At 32.0% G+C, this 24,857-nt stretch overlaps 1 protein-coding gene across 7 annotated transcripts in view; it reads right to left on the bottom strand.

Annotated features, from left to right (window-relative positions):
- Positions 1-24,857, bottom strand: part of ADGRL3 (adhesion G protein-coupled receptor L3) — a 966,635-nt gene that overhangs the window by 607,780 nt on the left and 333,998 nt on the right. The gene's annotated exons all lie outside the window — the stretch shown is intronic.

Genomic DNA, 24,857 nt, shown 5'->3' on the forward strand with positions numbered 1-24,857 from the left:
TGTTTGTATATTTTTCAGTTGTGTCCAACTCTTCATGACCCCACTTGGATTTAGCTTGACAAAGATATTGAAATGGCATGCCATTTACTTCTCTAGCTCATTTTTATAGATGAAGAAATTGAGGCAAACAGGGTTAAGTGACTTATCCAGGGTCACATTAACTATTAAGTGTCAGAGACCAGATTGGAATTTAGGAAGAAGAGTCTTCATGACTCCAGGTCCAGTGCTCAATCTACTACACCACCTAGTTCCCCAACTCTTAGCAAACTCCATTTGTTATATCCTGTCTCTAAATGAACTTCTTTAGCAAACTGCCTATAAGAAATGCTATATATGTTATACTCCTCAAGAAACATATTCAATTTTACTTTGCTACAACACATGTATCAATTTTTTTCTTGCGGTTGCTACATAGTTGGTTTTAATACTCACTATAGAGCAAATTCATGCACTAACACATCAACTACAACAAAAATTTATCAAATCAAAGATAATAGCCTATATTTTTTTCTCAGGGAATTTTATACAATCTCTGCATAAAGTACAATATATTTGCTGGTTCATATAAAATGGAATTAAACTTATTTCTAGGATATAGTGTACTTTAGAAAAAATAAATATTCCCTTTAAAAGTGTCATAACTTATTATATATCTCACTGTGTATCCTAGACACAGAGAAACAAAGAAGAGGTCTAGCTATCTGTCATCTTGCTATCGAAGACAAAAATCTTTTCCTTCAATAATTCAAACTTCAACAAATATGTAGTCACTTAAATGTTTGATGAATTGAAATCAAAAGGAATCGAACATTAATATACAGAATATTCATAAAGAGCTAACTGATTTAGAGACTACTAAAATCACTGTTCAAAGTACTTCATTTGACTCAATCTTCTTATAAATGGTAATTATGCAGTAATCATACACAAATCACTTAGGATTTCTAAACATTAAATTACATTACCAATACATCTCCATATTTTAAAAGTGCAACAAATTTATTATTCTATAAGTAAAAAAAATAATTCCAAAATTAGTGTAATCAGTTAAAAAAATGTATTTTTAGTTTTTCTGACATTATTTAAAGATTTAACCTTAAAATGTATATATTTTCCTACTAAAAGTCCCAAGTTGAATAAGTTTTATTTTCTCTGATATCAATAAATCTATTTATAATTTATAATTAAAATTGTCAATATCATCTGAGTCTTTTAAAATGAAGACTAAATACTAAAAATAAAAATTGTAAAGCCAAAGGCAGTACTTGTCATCAAGGAATTTACATTCTACTAGAGGGAGAACACATATGGGGCAATGGTGGTTTATGGAGGTATGATTTGGTTTGGTAAATTAAAAGACTAAGGAACAAGGTCATTGAGTAGTAGGAAGAAGATGAGAAAAAGAACTGAATCTAGGCTGGTGTTAAAACTCGATGTAAATGTATTACTTCCCAGAAGGATAACAAACTTCCCATTTTACTAATTCAAATAGAAATCTTTATTATTCATTAAATTTACAAATTATATGAAAGAACTTAAAACTTAATTTTCTATATGATGCAGTCTTCTTGAATAAAGCAAAAAAGTATTTGGAAAATCCTGTGTAAAAATATATTTTTCTGCATAGGATTTAAGATATCTTAAAGATTTGTCTTCCATTCATATAGATATAGATATAGATATAGATATAGATATAGATAGATATAGATATAGATATAGATATAGATATAGATATAGATATAGATATAGATATAGATATAGATATAGATATAGATATAGATATAGATATAGATATAGATATAGATATAGATATAGATATAGATAGATAATGGAACTAATTATGTTGGCAAATATGAATCTAATGATTCTTCCTATTTTTTCAGGTGACAAATGTAATATTAACTATTATCAGGGGGAAAAATTTCAAATTTTTCAATTAATTCTCATTTTGTTGGTATTCATTATTATCAGTACAAAAAGCTACCTTGCAGTAATTCCATTAGACCCCTTTATTGAGGATAAAGAAAAAACAGAAAGAGCTACTCTATACGTGTACATTTAGTAGTATTGTGCAATTTCTTTCTAGTTACATATTCAACTCATGTATTTACTAAGTGCATATGAACAATATTACGTGAACAAGCATAGGCCCAGAATGGCACAGGAGACCAATAGATGGACAAGTAATAGAAGAAAACAATAGCTGACTCTAATGAAGTCATTATTATCAATCCCATGTCAAATCTTGACAGTTTATTTGAACTTGTAAAACAAATTAGTGCAATATGAGAAGCAAATCACATCTCCAGAGTAAAGAATATTTAACAACAAAATAACAATGAGAAACTAGAAAGGCCGTTAAAAATGATCCTGTTGGAATATTTGCCTTTTATAATCATGTCATTTTCTAACCTTTGCATAGAAGAAAAAAATGATATAAATATTAGATGAACAAAAAGTATATTTTTCTTTCATATGTGAAATTGAGTGAATAAATCATATCTTACTAAGCTAATGGTTTCCAATAAAATTGCATATTTAACAACTTTTGCCTTAAGTAAATTTCTAATATTCCTCCTTTTCTAAAAAAAAATCTGAAACCAAATGTATTTATTAAATTACTTTATAACGATGGTTGACTTCATTTTCTTTTAGCAATTCTATTTAGTCTTCCTCGCAACCAGGTCAAATTTGGCCAAAACACAGCCAATGCAGATTTATTCATGAGATAATTTAGTAAACACAATAAAACTATACTGTTGTTGTGAAAATCTACCATGATCCACTGGCATAAGCTTTGTAAAGTTAGGGGGTCACTTCTCTGCCAAGGATGAGGTATCAAATTTCTAATATAAGATGATAATGAATTGGAATTCTCAAACATGCAACACACACACATACATACACACACATACATACATACATACAAACATCCTTAATCTCTACTTGATGCCATCTATAAAGTTCAAATTCTTTATTCTGTAGTTGTAAGTTCTCTGAGAAGTCTCTCATAAATCACATGTACCCCCAAGCCCTGTTATGCTTCTCTCTTCCTACTACACTGGCAGTACTGCTATGAATAGATTACTATAAATCTCTTCTTCATCATTTAGATTGCTTTTAACAATAAAATCCATTAGTCATGTTCACTTTTAATTTATGTAGAAATTTGAAAACCTTGCTTATAGGGTTTTTTCCCAAGGACTAGAGAGGGAAGTAACTTGTAATTTGAGCTAATGGCAATAACTTATAACTGTATCTCACCAAATTACATTATAAATATTTGAAGGCTAAGCTCATTAACACATTTGCTTTCAACTGATTCTGTCTTTTCACAAAATACTGATATTTGCTGTCTTTGGGAGAGAAATAGAAGTTAAAGACTTGCTCTGAAATCAAGCTAAAGGCAATAACTTTTTAAAACTTCAATTTCTAACCTGTTTCTCAGGTTCCTTATAACCTTCCTTCCTTCTAATGGTGGTGGTGGGGAAAGTAATGAGACCCATGATGCACATAATAAGAGCTCTAAAGAAGGAATGTGGAGTCAATATATTTTGCATATCGACTGAACCATATGAACTATTTAAACTACTAACTCACTTGGGAAAACCCCAAATTAATATGAGTAGGTATCTTAATCTGAAATAATATTATGGTGTCATATAAAACAAGAAAGCTAACACAGCACTTTGAAGGCCATGTTGTATTATACTGCTGCAAGATGAGCTACATTCAAATGGCTGAGCTTGGAAAACAGAGAAGCCTTGGTTTGTTATGACAGCATTAATCTCTGTACTTCTGCTGCTGACTTTTTCATCTCTTTACTCCCTCACATGTTCTGAGCCTCTGTAACAAATTTCATAAAGGCAAAATCATAACAAAATATGAATCAGATTTTTTGAAATGAGCTATTAATGGCATAACAATATGTGAAGGTCCAGGTAAAGTCAAGTCATTATTTTCAATAAAGTATCACTGGAAAAAAAGAACAGTTACTAACTCTCAGGTTTTTAAATCATCAGTCATATAGAGTAAAAACTGTACATGCCAAAAGGAAACTCAAGAAAAATGGTAGACAATACTTTAGGGTCCTATAAAATAGAACTAAAGATAGAGTAGGAACTATTATAGAACCCAATAGTCTTCCTGAGAAAGTTTTTTTCCTGTCCCCTTGCTATACACAGTTATTTTTTTTTTGTTATATAAATTACTGTTCTACAGCTTGAGATTTTTAAAAATATACAACATCAATTCTCCTTTAAAGGACAATTCTAAAGAATAAGCTGGGCAACAAAGATGATCTCGAGATCTAAAAGACTTTCTTGGTTTATAAGGCTATTAAAAACTAGGAATGGATTGATGGATTCAAAGATGGGCACTGTCACTGACTCAGTGATGGACCAAGGATCTGTTACTTATGGATGAGTCTGGCTATATTCAAAGGGATTTGTGACTAAATTGGCCACTATGAAATGAATTTTTCAGTCACAGCAACTTTTTTTAGACCATCTACCAGATAATTATAGGATTAAGATCTGAATTAATAGAGGACATATCACCTAAGAAAATTACAGATTTGAAGTACACCAAAAATATTAATTTAGTTATTCTCTACTTCTTTCTCTTTCAATTTTATGATTCTATACAGTGTCAAACAACTATAAGATCAGTTTTCTCTAATGTTTTTCTCATACTATTGGTTGTGACATCTACACATCTTCCCTCAGTCATTATCAAATTCAATGTAAATGTCTTTTTCCAGCTTTTTAATTTCTATTTTAATATATTTTATTTGTTTTCTTTTTTTTTAGGTTTTTGCAAGGCAAATGGGGTTAAGTGTCTTGCCCAAGGCCACATAGCTAGGTAATTATTAAGTGTCTGAGACCGGATTTGAACCCAGGTACTCCTGAATCCAAGGCCGGTGCTTTATCCACTACGCCACCTAGCTGCCCCTTATGCCACCTAGCCACCCCTGTTTTCTTAACTATTTCCAACTATATTTTAAAAATAGTTTTTAGCCCCTTTAGAAAACAATGTAAAATCAATTATATTTATAAAGACACTAAAAAAATCTAAAGAAAGCCCATATAAAACAGCAACAAAAATAGAAAAATAAGGTCAAAAGTATGTTTCTATCTGTACTCAGAGTTAATTCTCTCTCTCTCTCTCTCTCTCTCTCTCTCTCTCTCTCTCTCTCGGAAGATGACAACATAGTTCATCATGGGCCCTCTGAAATTGTCTTGTGTCACTGTCTTAATCAAAGTAGCTAAGTCTTTATAACTGATCATCATTAAAATATTACTTTTACTGTGTGCCTTGGTTTCCTGAGACTGCTTGCTATACTAGTCAGTTCCTATCAGTCATCCCAAGATTTTCTGAAACCATCCTGCCAATCGTTTCTTTGTCCACAATAGTATTCCATCACAACCATATGCCACAACTTTTTCAACCATTGCCCAGCTGATAGACAGCTCCTCAATTTCCAGTTCTTTGCCACTATAAAAAAGAGGTATTATAAATACTTTGTATGTTTTTCCCTTTTCTTTGATCTCTTTGTGATATGGAGCTGATAGTGTCATTGCTGGACCTGGGGCATGCATAGTCTTTATAGCCCTTTGGACACAGTTCCAAATTGTTCTCCAGAATAGTTGTACTAGTTCTAAGTATCTGGCTTAAGGAAACTCATGTTTACTTTTTGACTTTGGATCTCTTAATTTAAATGTGATCTATTATGTGATGCTACATTTCTGTTTTCTTGACTGTTAACTAAGGAGAATATCAAACATTACATTAGCAAAACAATGTGCATAATTTTAACACTATCATTCTAAGAGATTTGCATGTTTTAATAATTAGTTTTAATTAGGCAAAAGAACAGTAAAAAAGAGGCATTCTTAGACGATACAAAGAGATTCCTTTTTGTTATTATCTTATTGAAGTGTGTACTAAGTGAAGTGTTAATGAGAGCAAATGAGAATAACTGAGAGTAGTCTCTTGCTAATTTCCAAAATTTGTCATACACTGTTTTCTAAGAGCAAAAGACAGAATAAGAACACCCAGGTCTGCAAATCCATGTTCTAAACCTTGTTTGGAGTAACAGTTCATTTCATAAAACTAAAATATATCTATTACAATTGCAATTTCCCCCAGAAACTTGGGGAAATAGAAATCTTTATTCTTGTTTCTGCCATAACATTGCTATAACATATCTGACCACACTAAGGACAGAATGAAAATTTTGGCAGTTGTTTTTATATTTCTAAACTCCATGCCAATTTGAACAAGAAATGTCTGTTGCATTCAATTGATCACTTTAACAGTTTAAAAAAATAATATAATTTGGTCAAGATCTCATCCTTTTCTGCTATTTTCTTTTTGAGGCATAGTTAGAGTATGTTTGAATCATGTATTTTCATAACCTGGGAGTTGGAAAGGGTTCTATTAAAAATAAACATTAAACAATAAACTTACCACCTTAACAAGATCATTCAAGGAGGGTTAGAAGCTAGAGATTCTACTACATGAATAATAGTTAATTAAGCAAGAATAAATGTTAAAAAAAGAAGCAAAAAACCAGTATGAGTTTGGCTCTTGGGGTAAAAAAAAAGAAAACCGAATATTTCTTCTGTCCCACATCTTATCACAACATCACTCTCTTTAGGAATCCCAGGAATGCAAAAATAGAGACCTTACAGTGGAATTGGGCTTTCAGAAATTTCCCCAAAGAAAGGTATAGATTGCAATGGTTTCTCTAAAAAGCTCTTTTATTCTTGTGCCAATATACATTTTAAGAATGGCAAAAATGCAGCCTAAACTTTTTTTTTTATGAGGGGGAAGGAAAAAGACACTGACAAATACAGGTCAGATTTGAGGAATATTAACTGTATTCCAGAAGGAAGCTAGTAAGGAACTGTTCCACCATATCCATGACTAAATTCTGAGCTATTAGTAAGCATCTTAATGAACCTTATATATATCCACCTGCCAATCAGAACCAAAGCTGGAAAAAGAATGATAATAAAGACATTAACATTCCTTCTACTCCTAAGGAAAGATTTTATGTCTAGGTATTAATCTGGACAATCTGCCTTCAGCTTTAGAATGCTAAAAACAGTTATCTTTGAATGTTTTTATTCTCCATGCTAATTTTAAATCTTTACCTTTTGACTGCTACATTGAGCCTTTTCTTTAGTTCTTAAACTATCGGGTATTCTATTGCAATGAGAGGTAATAAATGTATAGCATTTAAAATTTAGAGCAGCTGTTTAACAATTTCTAATCAATATTATTTCCTGTCACTTATAATTGAATAAGTCTGATTTTTATATTTAAAAGACAATTTCATTTCATGTTCATCTTTAAAACACAGAATTCATCATTTTTTAATTTGCCACTTATATTCACTGATGCATTGTCTGATCTTTTGCATCTTAGGTTCTTTCCTCTTCACTAACTTTTACTATTTTGCTTCTTGAGAGTGGGAGAAATAAGAGGAGAAATTTTCTCCAAAATTTTACAACTGACATTTTTCAGCATCCATTTGATTTTGAACATCATCAATGAGACCTAAGATAATGCAACATTTCTTTCTTCAATTTTCTTTAACTTTTTTCCTTTGACTGGATCACACATTATGATCTCTATTTCAAAACCAATAAGAATTTGAAATATTTATTAAATATGATATTCAAAAGGCAGTGCTAAATACTTATTTACTCATTTTTTTCTTTCTGTAACCTGAGGCTCAAACCTAGGCATTTCCTAAGCAGGGCCTAAAGAAGCTACTCTCCCATATCAAATTCTCATCAATTCCACTGCTCAGGTAGCCACAGAGCAATAAGTAATCATTTTCTTCACCAATGAGAAGAGTTTGATACAAATGACTAGTTGAGTCCAAGGTTACTTTAAGATGACCACACAGTAGTGACTAGATGGTGCAGTGAATAGAGCACCAGCCCTGGAGTCAGGAGGACCTGAGTTCAAATCCAGCCTCAGACACTTAATAATTACCTAGCTGTGTGGTCTAGGGAAAACCACTTAACTTCATTGCCTTGTAAAAAGATTTAAAAAAAAGATGACCACATACCATTTCCTTCACTTCTTTTCTAGTATTTTCCTGTCTTGTAAGAAACAAAGAAAATCTATGTAAAAAGGATTTTTGACACATACTGTACTGCCTCACAGTCTCATTGCAAATACAAATGATTTGGGGTCTTCTTTCTTATTACACTCCACTTCTTTATCTATTTCCCTGGGTCCTGGGATCACCAGATTTTTTTTTATCTCAGTCAAAATCAGAATTCAACATCAGTGCTCTATTTGGAAAAAATCTCTATAACACAAATGTGAAGCTCAGTCCTGATATTTTGGTAATCAACTATTAGGTCAATGTAAAGCAAAAGCTAAAGAATAGCAGGTGATACAGAAAATCATACTGAATTCAATTTAAGAATACATTTTGCTTCACCTTTATATTAAAGTATCCTATAGCAGTGCTGGCTTAAATGACTCATATTCTTACTTCACATGGTACAGACTAGGAGAGTTGCTCAATGTGTATATGCACTTTTATGAAATGAGAAGAATCTAAATTCTGGAACCATCTTTTTGGCAAGATGAAGAAATCTAATTATGTGTTAAGTAGTAGAGAAAAACTGAATGATGGTATCTAATTTTCTTTTGGAATGGGATTTTTTTATGGAAATTTGAAAAAGAAAATATCATGTGGTGTTATAGGAAAAATTTCTTTAACTCCACTAAATTATATCACCCAATGCAGAATTTAAATTCTGCAGTTTGAAATCTAAGCATTTCAGAAAGGAAATATATTGTCAATTAATTTTTATTCCAAAAAATTCAAAGTATTTTAGAGGCAATGACTGGCTGATTAAAAGTATTTGGAAATTAGGCAAGTGATGCAAAGAGTCAGTCTGATGTAAAAAAAAGAGTTTAATCCTCAATGCACAGTTTTAGTACAGTCTCTAACACTTACTAGCTCTTTGACATTTGGCAAATCATTGCTGGTACACTGTTGAACCTCAATTTCTAGATTTGTAAAATGAGGATTAAATACTTGCACAGGAATACCTCATTGTGGATGCAGCTCCAATGAATAGTAATAAAGCAAATCATATTAATTGGTTTTCCAGTGCATATGAAAATTATGTTTACATTATACTGTAGTCTATTAAGTGCACAATAGTATTATGTCTTTAAAAAAACAAAGTACATATCTAAATTTTTAAAATACTTTATTGCTAAAAAATGCCAGCCATCTTCTAAGGTTTCAGTGAATCATAATCTTTTTGCTGGTGGAAGGTTTTGGTTGCTAACTGATCAGAATGGTGGTTACTGAATTGTCGAGGTGGCTATGGCAATTTCTTAAAATAAGACAATGGTGAAATTTGCTGAATAGATTGACTCTTCCTTTCATTTGAACACTTAGAGGTCATTATAGGGTTATTAATTTGAATATTGTTATCTCTCAGGTAATAGGGAGGCACAAGGAAAAGGAAAGAGAAATAGCTGATAGGTTTGTCAAACAGAACATATACATTTATCAATTAAGTTTGTTATCTTATATGCAATAGTTTGTGGTGCCCCAAGATAATAGTAATATCAAAGATCATTAATCACAGATCACCATAAGAGATATAATAATAGTGAAAAAGTTTGAAATATTATAAGAATTAGAAAAATGTGACAGAGACACATTGTGAGTATGTGGTGTAAAAACTGGCACTGATATATTTGCTCGAGGCAGGGTTACTATAGACTTGCAATTTGTAAAAGAAAACACAATATCTGCAAAATGTAATAAAGGAAAGTATAATAAAATAAGATATACCTCTAACACCTATTTTAATATGGATGTTGGGAGGAGAAATTTTATAGACTTTTAGATCTCTCTCTAAATACATATATATATATATATATATATGCATATACATGTGTACATATGTTAGTTATTATGGTAAAATACAAAGCAAAACACTTGAAAAAAGCCAGTACAATCTGTCAAATATATTGTCTATAATTAAAAACTTTTGAGATTAAATCTGAAATCTTATACTAAAATAACATTTTGATTCAAACACATTACAAAGCATGAGTACTAAATTCTTTAGTCAAAGGGTAATTAGAGTGTCATTTTGATATTCAGTGTGAACAAAAAAAGGTGCTAAATTAAGGAAACAAGTGACAAGCCAAGCAAAGTTGTGAAAAATCAAGTTTTCTCTGTAATTGCCCTTTACAGCATTTCATTTCAGGGATATGTGTCTTTTCTGACAAATTTCAATGAAAACATCAATTCTTCATTAATAAAAATACAGTGGGATATAATAATGAATATCTTAATATGAAAGAAATAGGGTATATCTTTTTTTTATACACCCTTTAACCATTTTTCCACAAGGCCCTAGTAACATTAAAAGGAAGGATATTCTTCTTACGAATTTAAGTTTATAGTTAAAGAAAAAAATAGCATGACCCTCAGTCAAGTGTGATATAGGCATAACTACTCTGTCTGTAAAATTTAAACAAATTTGCTTTTAAAGATATGATACAGTGAAAAGAGCATTGAAATTGTCATTTAGAGGACTTGGGGACAGTTTCTCAGTTCTTCTATTTATTGCCTGAATGATCCTGGGCAAGTCCCTTATCTTCTCTCCATTTTTTTTTTAAATCTAAAATAAGGGAGACAGGTTAGATGACTTCTAAGGTCTTTATCAGCTCTAAATCTATAATGTTATGAACTTGCAAGAACATGTCTATTTCTATATACCTACACTGAGTAAGGATACCTGTATAACAGAGCTTCACAGGATAGACACAAAAGTCTTTAACTGCAACTTGAATAATACCGATTGTTGAAACTAAAGGCCATAGTCATAAAGTGTGGCAAAAAGGTAATGAAATCTATTTTGCTCATAGAGCAACTGCAGTTTTTCTCCCAAAAGGGCTCGTAGGATCAGAAATTTAGAGTCCCAAGGGACCCATGAGGTTAGTTATTCCCCTTAGTACAATTCCCTTATTTTAAAATTGAGGAAATAGGTCTAGAGAGGTTAAGTGACTTGCCCAACACATCAGAAACAAAAAATCTATGGAACCTGAACAGAAACAATGTCCTCTGACTAAGAGCCAGCACTCCCTGACTCATGCCATGCTCTCTCTCTCTCTCTCTCTCTCTCTCTCTCTCTCTCTCTCTCTCTCTCTCTCTCTCTCTCTCTCTCCTTTTTCTCCTTTTCTTTTTATGCAAGGTTTTGTCAAGTACTGTGACATTTTCATCAACTCATCAACTAAGAAAAGAGAAACAAGGATCAAAAATTCTGAAGAGTTATAATTTCTCACATTTGGGATTCTTCCCACTGCCCCTTGCCTATTCTTAAGCATATAACTAATGCTGATTTAAGTAAATAACTTTAATTTATTGGTTAAGTATCATTTTCTAATTATTAAATAAGGAACATTGCTTTGATTTGCAGGAAAGACCTGAAAAGTGATTCAAGGAAGAGGAGAGTTATGGAAAATTATTAAACTTTTTAAAATTCTTCTTGATTGGCTGAATGGAGAGTCTAAGACACTAGTTTCCTAAAGAAGTTAATTAACCATTAATAAAGAATAGATTGGGAGTAAAAATTGAAGGAAAAGAATAGCTACATATTTCAAAGGAATCCAGGTAAGGGAAGCTTAGGTTAAACAAATTTAGATTTATGATTATGAGGACCTTGAAATTGATATCAGAGAAACCAGGGTGAATTCCTTCGTTCTGCCATTTCCTATCCTTATGTCCTTGGACAAGTCATTAAATTTCTGGAGCTTTAGTTTCTTGATATATAAATATGAAGGATGAACTAAATGATCTCCAAAAAAGACTTAGGAGATATAACTAAGAATTTGAAAACTCTTCACATGGAGATGGGATTAGAATTGCTCCAAGGAAGAAGAAAAAATTGGCAGAAGGATTGTTTTGAGGATCATACAAGTATATAAACTGTTTAGAATCTTACCTAGCACAAAGTAGATGCTGGGTATGGATCCCTCCCCCCAAACCAAGAAAATAAAAACAAAGTCCCCAGGTCTCAAGGAACTTCATTCTACTGCGGCATATGGGGAATGATATGTATCTAGATAAATTAATTCAAAGTGAAATATAAAATGAATATAAAGCAATTGGGGGTGAGACAGAGGAACACTAATGGAAGAGTTGCAAATTGGGAAAAATTTCATGCAGGATGCTCTCATGTCCAAAGGTAGGGGTAAATGATAAGAACACTGAATATGAGAATATTAACATTCTACTACTATTGTGAACTACTGACTTAAAATACACCCATTTGTCACTGCACAATTGTAATAATCAGTCTATCAAAAGTAATTATTTTAAAAGTACTATAAAAATATATTTTCCCAGAACTGTTATTTGAAACCTACTGTTTATTCTGCTCGGATGGTATATATTTGTTTTAATTAATTCTAATTCTAAAGTTTCTACTATAAATGTATTCTAGTCTATTTTTTATAGGGATTTTATAGCTCTCTTCCATTGAGGCAACTACTGCAATTCTTTCAGTAAATTTAAATTGTAAATGAGCATTTGTAATAGGGACTAAATTTTTTAACCTGGAGTCATGCTGTCTCCCAAATTGTGGGATGACTATCTGCACTTCAATGTTAGAGTGGCTAAATGTTTCTATAAAGTCAAGCAAGCAGAAAAATAAGTGACAGACAATGCAAGGGAAAAATCTTAGAGTTGCAAAGATAAAAGTATCTGGGTTAGTAGCAGCATCAGAGGAGTAAGTTTTATATTTGTCAACTGAATAATTAGAGTAAATATTAGCATACAAATAATCAATAGTCATTGGTGTGTGCTACTGAGCTTACAGAAGAGAGATTGGCATTGATTTGTACAATGAATGTTGTTTCTCTAAAGACTTTTTTTCCAATCAGATTAAAGTAAAAATGTTGTTATTATGCTGTTTACTGTTCATTTATTCACTCCCACTCACTCCACATACCTAGTTCTTTACAACTTTTCAAGATCTTAGACACAACTCTCTTTCTCTTTGCTCATGCAGACAGCAACAACTCTTCTACATATCTTCAAAACCTTTCACCCTCACTTTTGCAATTTATTGTGTTGTTCAGCCATTTTTTCAACCATGAATGACTCTTCATGACCCTATTTGAGGTTTCCTTGGTAGAGATACTGGAGTGGTTTACTATTTTTCTTTCCCAGTTCATTTTCCAAATGCGGAAACTGAGGTAAATAGGATTAAGTGATTTGTTCAAGGTAACACAGTAAGCATTTGAGGCAGGATTTGAACTCACAAAGTTATCTTCCTGAGTCTAGACCATGTGCTCTATCCACCGGATCACATAACTGTCCTTTCCAATTTGTTTCCCTGTCACTAATCCAATCTATTGTTCAATTGAGTGCTTTTTTGGGTCAAATAAAAATCTGATCTCCTATTCTCTACTTAAAAGATCCAATATCTCCCTATACCTCTGGAACCAATTATTAAATCCTCTCTTTGGCATCTAAACAACTACAGAACTTGACCCCTTCCTGCTTTCCTGTTCTTTCATGCATTCTAAAAATTCAGTTATTGTGTCATGTCATTCCACCTCCAGTCTCTGTATTTTGTAGAGGTTGCCATTTTGGTCTGTAATGTTTTCTTTCTTCACCTCTACTTCTTACATTCCCTGGTTTTCTTTGAGATTCAACTTAAATTTCACTTTTCCCAAGAAATATTTCCCAGTCCTTCTCAGCTGTTAGTGCTTCCCTCTTCTGAGATTACAGCCCATCTGATCTCTCTATATTTTAAAGGTACCTATTTATTTATCTATTGTCTCCCCATTAGATACTCTTTTTACTTCCCCCCCCTTGTCATTTGGTACTGTGTCTGCAGAGTAAGCCTATAATAATCACTTACTGACTGACCTACTGATAGACTAAAATTGATATGTGTTGAATTATTTTTCTGGCAAGCCAGGTTAAAGTACATTTTACAGTTTTGTTTTTCAATTCACCCAATTTCATTAAAAAATAAAAATACTAATTTGAACTTTTATCCAAATTCTTAATAATACAGGTGAGGCCTTTACATATCTCTTTTCAGTGGGTACCTAGAGATTTGATTCAATTGATAGAATTGAACATTTTCTATGTTCCTACTATGCGCAATGCTATCCTAGGTGCTGAAATTGCTAATAGCTATAATTTATATTCTAGCAAGAGTTATGTACAACCATAAATTGCATATGGAAATCATATTTTCTGGCAGCAGCCAATACAGAGAAGCTGCAATACTGGGTGTGATAAGGGAACTGTTTATTGAAACAAATTGTAGGGACTAGGTTATTTAATTCAGCAGACTATTTAACTGGACTGAATTGTATCCTCTGAGTGTTATCTAGTATGTCTTAAGTGGGTAGTTTTCTCTTTCAGATCAGCTTATTCACTTTTATTTTGGATGAGTAATAAGCCCAGAATAGTTAAAGCCATCACTTGCAAGATGACAACGATGTTATAGCACTATAAGAAGCAGTGAGAACAGTGTTCTTGAGAGATGCAAACACTTTGTAGGTCTATGAAAAGATAGAAGGGGAAATCATGATGGTTGTAAAAATATAACCTTTCTAAAGATTATTTTTCATTCGCTAACCATTTTACCCATCTTCTTGGACTCATGATTAATAAATCTATTTGTCCCTGTAGTTATCCACTATTATTCTGAGTCACAATCACTTGCAATAGAGAGACTACAGCAGACACTAAGGTGTTAGATAGTGATAGTAAAGCATTACCGTTTTGGCTTCTGACCAAAGACTGACTTTTTTTTTCCCCAATCAAATTAAGTAAAACAACAAACCATTATTAGATTTTTCATTCAACAGAATTCCTCAGAGTGATATCATACAGTAAAATTTTTAATTAAATGTGCCTATAAGTTAAAAACTGTAGTCGCAGGACAGATTTAACTTCTAGTGAAATAAAAACACTAGAAATGCAGTTATTTCTAGCTCTCTCCTCCCCATTAAAACATATTTAATATTATGCTGGTTTCAAAGTCGGTGTTTTTCAAAGGTTCAGAGGAACTTAAGTTCAAATGAAGAAGGACTTTGGCCGGGGAGGAGCATGATTGTGATTTTCAAGGGAGAGTCTGAAATATTTCCTGTGGAAGGAACATTGAATTTGTTCTACCCAGCTCCAGAGTGATAAATAAAAAATGATGGGTGGAATTTATTTTTATCTTAAAACAAACAAAAAAAAAATTTGCAAAAATGACAGAGAAACTTTCTCAAGCTGTCAATTACATTCAATAAATATTGTGAGCAAAATCAGCTAAGCCAAACCGATTTGAACACAAGTGTCTTTTGTTAGTTTGGTGAATTTCTTGCCTGGGGTGCATTGGAAATGTGCATGTGAACACAAATCCTTATTCTAAGAAGAATTTTTATCTAATCGATGTTTAAATGTTGTTTCCCAACTGATCCTGTGAACAAGCTCCAGTGATCAATTATTTGATAGTTGTGATAATATACAGCTTGCTTAGAATTAGTCACCTACCTTTTGTGAAAACGGTGTTTTCATCTGTCTGCAGAGGGACCCCAGCGGGGCCAGCCTCATAACAACAGCTTGTAACTTAGATTGTCCCTGAGTATTCAGCTGAGTGTCCCCAGCTATTGTTAACTCACCTACAAGACTTGGTTGTAAGCAAATGTATAATGGTCCCCAGAGGCAGAGTATCAGGCCAGCCTGTGGCACTAAAATTTGTGGTTCTCATTAATAACCAGGTGCCTGTAAGGTATGCAGTTTACTATTTCCTCAATTTTACAATTAAAGGATCTAAAATAAATCTTATGGCTAAATAATAATTAGTTGAGCATGACTAGCTTGAAGTTGTCTGTGAAATGCTTGTTGATCTGTAACTAGAGCTAATTCAAATAGTATCTATGAGTATTACTTTTGTGGTATGTCTAACAGTCTGGAAATGAGCATCAAGGTGTAAAACTGGAAGAATTCCTCTTTGTAAATTCATCTCTCCCTCCTCCACAATGATGTAATCTTGACTGAATATTATTTATTTACCCTTACCAAAAGATCTGCCGTGCTCCAAAGAAACAAGATGTGTAATCTGTTTTTGAAATCACTTAAACTTTAAAAAAAAGGTTGAAAGAAAATTGGATAGACCTCTGACAGGTAGATGATGATAATGATGATGATGTTTGTTCTTCATTCTCAAAGGACATTATGACATCAGATCAAATGCCATGACAAGCACATGAATTAGATTTGAGTGAGGGGATGCTGTGCTAAGTGATCAGCCTTATTTTCTCCTCCAGAGTTATCTGTGTCCCATGGCCAGAAATGGATCAGGACGATAGGAGAAGGCTCTGGATACAAGAAATCAGGGTTAAGTGACTAGTCCCAAGTCACACAGCTAGTAAGCCTCAAGTGTCTGAGGCCGAATTTGAATTCCCATCTTCCTGAGGCTTTATCCATCACACCACCTAGCTCCCTGAAGGTAGATAGTTAAAAGATAGATAAATAGATAGATAGATAGTTGGATAGATAGACAGATAGACAGATGAATGGATGAATGGATGAAATATAGATCAATAATACAGAGATTTTTTTGCATTTAAGCTAAAACAAGCAGTTTCTAGATTTTGATATTATAAACTTATGCCTACATTTACCTTCAAAAGAAGAGCTAAATTAATTATGTTGAATGAAGCATCTAACATCCCAGAGAGTATTAACTCATTTCTTCTAAAGTGGAATTCCAGAATGAGGGGATAGAAAGGGTTTTCTTTTCTTTCATCTAGTTAGATTAAAGGAGACACCACAGATCATTGAACAACTTTTTGATTGTCACTTCAACATTTAATTTGAATGTTGAGTTGTAATGATTTACTAAAGAATATCAAATCTTTGACTAGTCAAACAAAACCCTGAATTAAGATCTACTCACCAAATTTTACTGATGGTCTACTATGTTGAATGTTGAAATTCCAAGGTTACAAAGACCTTAAAATGTAGCTTCTAGGGGTGGCTAGGTGGTGCAGTGGATAGAGCACCAGCCCTGGAGTCAGGAGTACCTGAGTTCAAATCTGGCCTCAGACACTTAATAATTACCTAGCTGTGTGACCTTGGGCAAGTCATTTAACCCCATTTACCTTGCAACCCCCCCCCCCCAAATGTAGCTTCTACTCTCAGAAAGATTATAGTTTCCTGAGGGTCAGACCATATACACAGATAGCTAAGAGTTGGTACTCAAGTTGAAAAGAAGAAAAGAGATACCATTAAACAAACAAACTAGGGATTCCCTATAGGACTAAAGCATTGATATCAATCTCTTCATCAGTCTTAAATCAATTAAGCAACACAGAAAAAGGGAATCAACTACTGCAAATGACAATTTGAATGTTACCACACACACACACACACACACACACACACACACACACACACACACAAACACACACACAAATTTCCTGTAGCAGGTGACCTAAAACAAGAACTAGCATGAGTTTCTTGATTTATGCATTAATGTCTGCCTATCTATTCATCATCAGAAATATTTCCATGTGGTGATTGGTCCAGAAACTCTGTTCACTATTCTTAAAAGAGAGCAAATAATGTTTGGATTTTTGGTTTTATCTAACATTTTCTCCTAGTATGATCTATTTCTAGTTTGTTTCTTTCTTACATACTATATGTTTATTTTTCCAAAAAATTATACCAGAATTCTAGAACAATTATTTAAAGACTAATGAACATTATCAATTTTAAGCACTAAAACAAATTACAAATTTATTTGTAAAACAAATCACAAATTTATTTGTAAAACAAATCTAAAGCAGCTAGGTAAGTGCAGTGGATGGAGCACTGGCCTTCCAATCAGGAAGATGGGAGTTCAAATCCAGCCTCAGACATTTTATTGTTACTAGCTATGTGACCTTTGGCAAGTCACTTCACCCTGATTGCCTCACATTCAGGGCTGTCTCCAGTCAGACTGATTCATGTCTGCCCACTGGATACAGATATCTCTGGAGGAGAAAGTGATGTTAGTGACTTAACACAGCACCCCTTCATTTAAATCCAATTTAGATGCTTGTCATGGCATCATCTCCTGAGGTCATGATCTTCTTTGAAAATGAAGGACAGATATTAATTGTTCAATGAGGAAGAAGCTTATTAAATAATAAAACTGAGCATCTTGCTACATACCTCATCTCTGATGGCTACAGTGGCATCATTTTAACTTTTTCAATTTTTTGAAAAATTTTAAAGGGCCTCACCTTTTACATTTTTACAGCATCATAAATGTCCTATTAGATCGTCATAAATGTCCTACAGCATAAAAGGTCCTCAATTACTATAAGAGCTACCAGAGAGATACTTAGGGTTTATGAATTGGGTCCAAAATAACCACTTGTTAAAAATTGTCCTAATAAGCTCTATTTTTCTGTCAGTCTGAAATTAGTATAAATTTCTCAGTTTCACCTTCTAAAATATAGTGATTAAACATAAAATGCTACTAAAAACAACACCAATTCTATAAACTGTACATAAACAAGGCTAATCAGCATCCATCAAGACTGAGAACTGAAATAATAGAATTCTATGGTTCCAGGGAGGGGACATCACATGTCAACTGGTCCAAATTGTAATCAAAATAATTTTTTAAATATCCTTGAGAATTAATCATCTAGCCACCACTTAAAAATGCTTGACTGTATTCTCTTCTAATTTCATTTTGAAAAATGTGACCACTTATATTTGTGGTGAATATTCATTTTTATTTTACTGTGACAGAAAGTATAAGATATTGGTCTAAACATAATTTCTGCCAGATTCCTTTGTAGTTCCCCAGAAGTTCTTGTTATCCATGAATATATAAAATAGTGGGATGTTGGTTTTGATAACTTTTATTTCTTATTCATTTAGACTATTTCACTAAATTTTTGACTTTTTAATAAATAGTTTTGACAACTATACTTTAATACTAGAGTTTGAGGTCTCATCATGATATATGCAACTTTTATTTTTTATTTTTTCCATTGAGATTTTTTTTTTTAGGATTTTGCAAGGCAAATAGGGTTTAGTGGCTTGCTGAAAGTCACACAGTTATGTAATTATTAAGTGTTTGAGGTAAGATTTGAACTCAAGTACTCCTGACTCCAGAGCCGGTGCTCTATCCACTATGCCACCTAGCCACCCCTCTATTGAGATTTAAGAATTTTTTTACTTTCCAATTCCTAATAATCCTAAAAGATTATTTTGTCTACTTCCCTAAAATATCCCCTTGGTAATATGATTGCTATAGAAAGCAGTAAATTTGCATATTAGTTAATGTGCTTTCATAATTTTTATTATTTTATTTGGTTCAACCATGAGGAATGAATAAAATCTCTTTTAAAATTGTGTTCTATAATTTATTTTGTATTAGTTCTTGTATTTCATTTGTATTTATATTTCCTCTTTTGTCCAGGGTCACACAGTCACTGTATGTTCAGTTTAAGACTTGAACTATTTTTTCTTTTTTTACTAACTCTAAAATCAAGTATGGTATCTCAAATCTTTCTACATTTATTTCTATAAAATGTGTGCATAGTTATATTTCTATAATATGTGCATGAAGGTGTATGTGCATGCATCTGTATGTGTATGTGTGTCTTGGTAAGTTTCTTGAAATCATATGTATGTAAATGAAATTTATCAAATTATTGCCTTTTCCTGGGTTGTTTTAATATGAGCAGCATTTTCTGTGGATTTGCATCCTGTTTTCTTAAACTAAAATGTGGTTAATAACAGTTAGTTACTTTTCTAATTATTTGGGGTTTTCAAAGGACAGAAAAAAATCATCCCCAAATAGGGATAATGTTGTCTTGTTTTGGTTAGCGCTTATACATTTAATTTTAATTGCAATTTAACAATTGCAAAATTGTTAACACTGACTGTGCAAATTAGAAGGACTCCCTGAGTTCAGAAATTTAAAATGTAGAGTAGACTTCATTAGTTTCTCTTGCTCCTTTAAATTCCTTTATTTGGTGATAAGTGCTGCTTCAAATGAGCGATACTCAGTAACTTAGAATCTACACTAGAGAGGGGATATGGAATACTATATATAAAATATACATGCCCAAAAGAGAATTACTAATTTCATTAACACTAAAGTAGAGTCTGGTTGGTTAGACTAGATTAGGGATAGGCAAATTGTAGCCTGATGGTCAAATTTAGCATAACTTGCCCTCTTTTTCTCTTTCCTTTTTAATAGGTTTTTAAGTTGTGTATTTATAAATTTTTAAATACAATAAAACTTTATTTAAAAATGTAAAAAAATTCTAAAAAGGCAAAAAAAATAGTAAACAGATTTTTAATCAGTAGATGAAATCTTATATGTTATAAACAGGTCAAAAAAATTTGTCAATCATAAAAATGAAGAAACTGTGCAATACCAATTACTTAGCAAAGTGATATACATTAAACATGTGATTTCATTAGATAAAGAACTTTTAATCACGAAATTCCCCTTACCAATAGAGGACAACAATTTCCTGGCAACTTCTGAAGAGTTACATAAAGTATTGATAGTTGTAGTGACTTACCCAATGTCACCTGGATAATATGTGGTAAAAACAAGAATTAAACACACAGGTCTTTAACACACAAGGATCTGAGGTCAGTTTTCAATATATAATAACATATTACCTAATGCATATGTAAATACATATGCATGCATATACATATACATCTGCAAAGTTTAGAACTATCCTGAGAATTTGGGGATATATATAAAATGTAAAATTTCACCAATACTTTTTTGGAATATCTTCTATATTTTAAAATTTATGTATTTTCCTTGTATTCTATAAGCAAAGAAATTGAGAGGTAGATAATAAGAGATTTCTTTTTCTCTTTTCAGACATAAGTAAGACTTTGAGATATAAATTATATAAGAAATCCATACTAAAAATCCAAGAATTCAGGAAATTCTAAATGTTCCTGACTAAGCAGGTACTGCAGACATCAATCAATTACATCCATGATCAATGTATAGTGATAAAGATGTAGAGATAGAAATAGTGATACAGAATATATAGGAACTATTGCATATACATGTACATATAAACTACATATGAAAATTTTTATGGATATTATGTATAATCAAATATATACAAATGTGTATGCATTACCTGAACATGTAAATATTTAGTTAAATATTTATTTGCTTGGAAGATGTTTTGTCAGTTTTAGTTATTTAATAATATAAGTGTAATATAATTACAATACTAATATTGTAAAATATATTTTCCATTGGGAAAAAGTTCTGCATTTGTTTTGTTTCAGAAATATATGAAACTACTAGAGCTCTTATATTTCTCAAGTCTTTACTCCAAGCTAGAAAGGTAGAAAATGAAAATATATGTATTCTCCTTTGCACCAAACAATCTACTCAATTAAACTCAGTGACACAAATAATACTGTACTCAGGATAAAAAAAAAGTCAAAGGAACATTTTCCAAATAAAGGTTCTGTGAGACAAAAGAAGGGGCCTACATATAGTGGGAATCTTTTTTTTTTAAGGATTCAAGTATCTCTCATCACAATCTGTGTGTCTGCCAGGATGACTCCCTCTTCTCACATATCACTTCAAGGCTAATGTTATCTTTTATAAATATTATGGGTGCTTTATATTAAAATTCCCATATGAACCTTAATTTTTTGGAATTCTAAGCAGCTGGCCCAACTTACATTTCTGTTCAGTAGATCTATTAAATATACATATATATATATATATATATATATATATATATATATATAATGATCTAAAAATAAGAGGTTATGAAAATTGTACTAAAAGCTTCTGAAATTTGGAGACTCTACATCTTCATTCATTTAGCAACTTTGAAATTCCACTATCAGTTTCTCATTATCTATACAGCAACCATCAGCACAGGAAGGACTAGACATTTTTTCTTTAAATGCACTAAAACACTATTAGGAGAATGTTCTTGCTGGTTGCCTCCTTGTTTCTGCATTATGCAGACTTTGAGCAGTCATCAGGGTCTTTCATTCAGACAATGCTCTAAGGAAATCAATTCATTTTGCAAGAAGCTTTACATATATGGCTGTAATGAGCAGCTACCTGGATAGGAAGCAAAGACCTCTAGATCAGCATTTGTATACTCTACCCCTGAGTTGTGACCCCCCCTTACTTAATTGTAACCACAATCTAATATCATTATATTATTATTATTATTATTATTATTTAGCACTTTTACAAGTTCGATTCTCACAACAACTCTGTGAGATAGGTGCCATTATTAACCCGTTTTACAGATGAGGGAAAGTCAGAGGCTAAATGACTTGCCCAGTATCACAGAGCTAATAACTGACTGAGGTTAAATCTGAACTTAGATTTTCTGAGTCCAAGCCCAGCACTCTATCTAGGGTCCCATTTAGCTGCTGCTAATTATCAGAACAATTATATGAACTGACATGCATCCTAATCCTTCATCAAATATATGGTCTTCAAATTTACCCAAATATATGCCTTTCAAATTCTGTTTTTCAATATTAAATAAAAGTTATAATTGCTTCTAATTAATATATCACTACATTATTAACAGTGACTCAAATAGGGTTCTTTCTTGTATTACATAGACTTTCAAAAAAACTAAAATATTCCAATTCTCAAAAGGATCTGGCATCTCATATAGAAGTTTCTTCTATTCAGACTTCAAACCCACTCATGCCTCCCTCTTTGGTATGACTCTCGTCCACCACTGCCCTCTCTCAAATTTGGGCTGAGTTCACCCATTTTACTCATTTCACCTGGTATCAAAAGGATATACAATGAAGCACAAAGAAGTCTAATAGTTATCCTTCCCCCTTGACATGAAACAAACCAAATTTCTTTTTTTTGGTTTTATATTTCTTAAATAACAACTTCTATTTCAATTTTTCCTCATAATTTCTTATTTTTAATGTGTGATAAGTCTAATCACATTAACCCTGAAGCTTTGTATTGTTCCTTGATTTATAATCATTTTTAATTCTTTGGAGCCCCTGGAGTTCCATGATACACATGACTACACACACTCACATAAAGACAAATATACTGATATTAAATTAATATATTGTCTATAGGTAAGCCAAATTGATGTCATCATCTGGAGCACAGGTATTTTTCACCAATTTATTCAATTTAATTTTACTATATAGATGGTTAGACCAGAATATTTATGCTTCTTATTTAAAAGACTTTGCAATGTTGTGCACTTCAATGCAGTTAGAACAATGTCATTTCTAAATTGGGATATATGAAGGACCTCACCATCCACCAGAAATTCATTTTTAACTTGGATATAGTCCAGAACCTGCTCCATTACTATGGCTAACATTTCTGGAAAAGTATAAATTTTCCTCTTTTATGCCTTGCCAGAAATTAGTAAAGCAGAGGGGCATTGTAGAAAGTTATTGAGGGAGTTATATCTTTTGAGGCATCTTGAAAAGTTTTGATGCAGCTTAGAAACACCTTTTGGAAGAAAATCTTAAATGATTACTATAGTGGTAGAATAGTATATGTTAATCTGAACTGGCTGCTGGTGGTTCTAGTGTTTAGAGTTGCTATTATGGTATCAATATAGAATATATTTTCAAAATTGGGAAATTTTTTTGACTCTATCTTGATAAAGTAGGATTTTTATAAATAATTAAAAACAAAAATGAGCTGAATTAATAAATAATTCTTGTCATCCACTGATTATTCTCCACCTGATTGTCAGCAAATGGAAAATTCAACCCACTCCCTTTCTATGTTACTGAAATTAATCTCAAATATGTCAAATATATAAGTCATGTTTTCAAACAAGCCACTCCAATTATACTCTATAGCAAAACATAATTAATTTAGGAAATATTTTGATGTTTAACAAAATTTTATAGAAAAATATCTTCTACCTAACAGATTTAGAAAGCAATCAGAGGGAATTTTAAAAGAAAAAATTGGCCTCATCTTAATGTTTTCTTACTGAGATCCTTTTTAAATTGCCTTTTTTAGCAAACATTAATAAAAGAAGGATGCTAAGTCTAAAGAAATCAAGAAAATGGCTCATGAGGATATCAAAAATATTTTTCCAGTTTGTCTATTTCATTCATTTTTTTATAAGAATGACAAATTTTTCTAAACACAAAAACAATAGAACTTTTTGTCAACAAAATTTTCTTCTAGATGCTTTTTATTAAAGTGGAGGAATACAAAACTATCAACTTCATAATAAATGGCTTGATTTGATTTTCAATTAAAGGACTGTGAGTGATTCTTTTGACCACACTTGCTATAAAGTTCTAAGTTAATACCTCATTCTGTTGTGGAAGTAACTCATGGTTCTCAAACACTATGTGAAGTTTAATCTCTCTCAGATCCTATCAAACTGAATAACCTTCCAGATCAAGACCAGTAATGTCTGTCGATAGAAGTTATATAATCCTGGTTTCCTAAGGTTTTTATTGTTGTTGTTGTTGTTGCTTTTGGGAGAATAGGGGGAGGGTGATAACATAGCAACTCTCAAAAACTATAAGTTTGTAGAAAGGATATAATTTGCAATGATGGTAGGATTCTGTATACTGACATGGATAGAATCAGATCATTGAAGCAAATATTAATTAAATGAAAAACTGGGTTTTTATGCATGCACGAAAATGCAAAATAAACAATACAAAAACTACTTCAAATAATTCAATCCAACTACCAAGATGATTTTCTTTTTTTTGGAAAGGTATTAATGTTAAACTTCTAAATAGCATTTATGCATTCATAAGATAAACATAATTCTATATA

This window comes from Macrotis lagotis, chromosome 3, assembly GCF_037893015.1.
Source record: "Macrotis lagotis isolate mMagLag1 chromosome 3, bilby.v1.9.chrom.fasta, whole genome shotgun sequence".
In the NCBI taxonomy this organism is placed as follows: domain Eukaryota; kingdom Metazoa; phylum Chordata; class Mammalia; order Peramelemorphia; family Peramelidae; genus Macrotis; species Macrotis lagotis.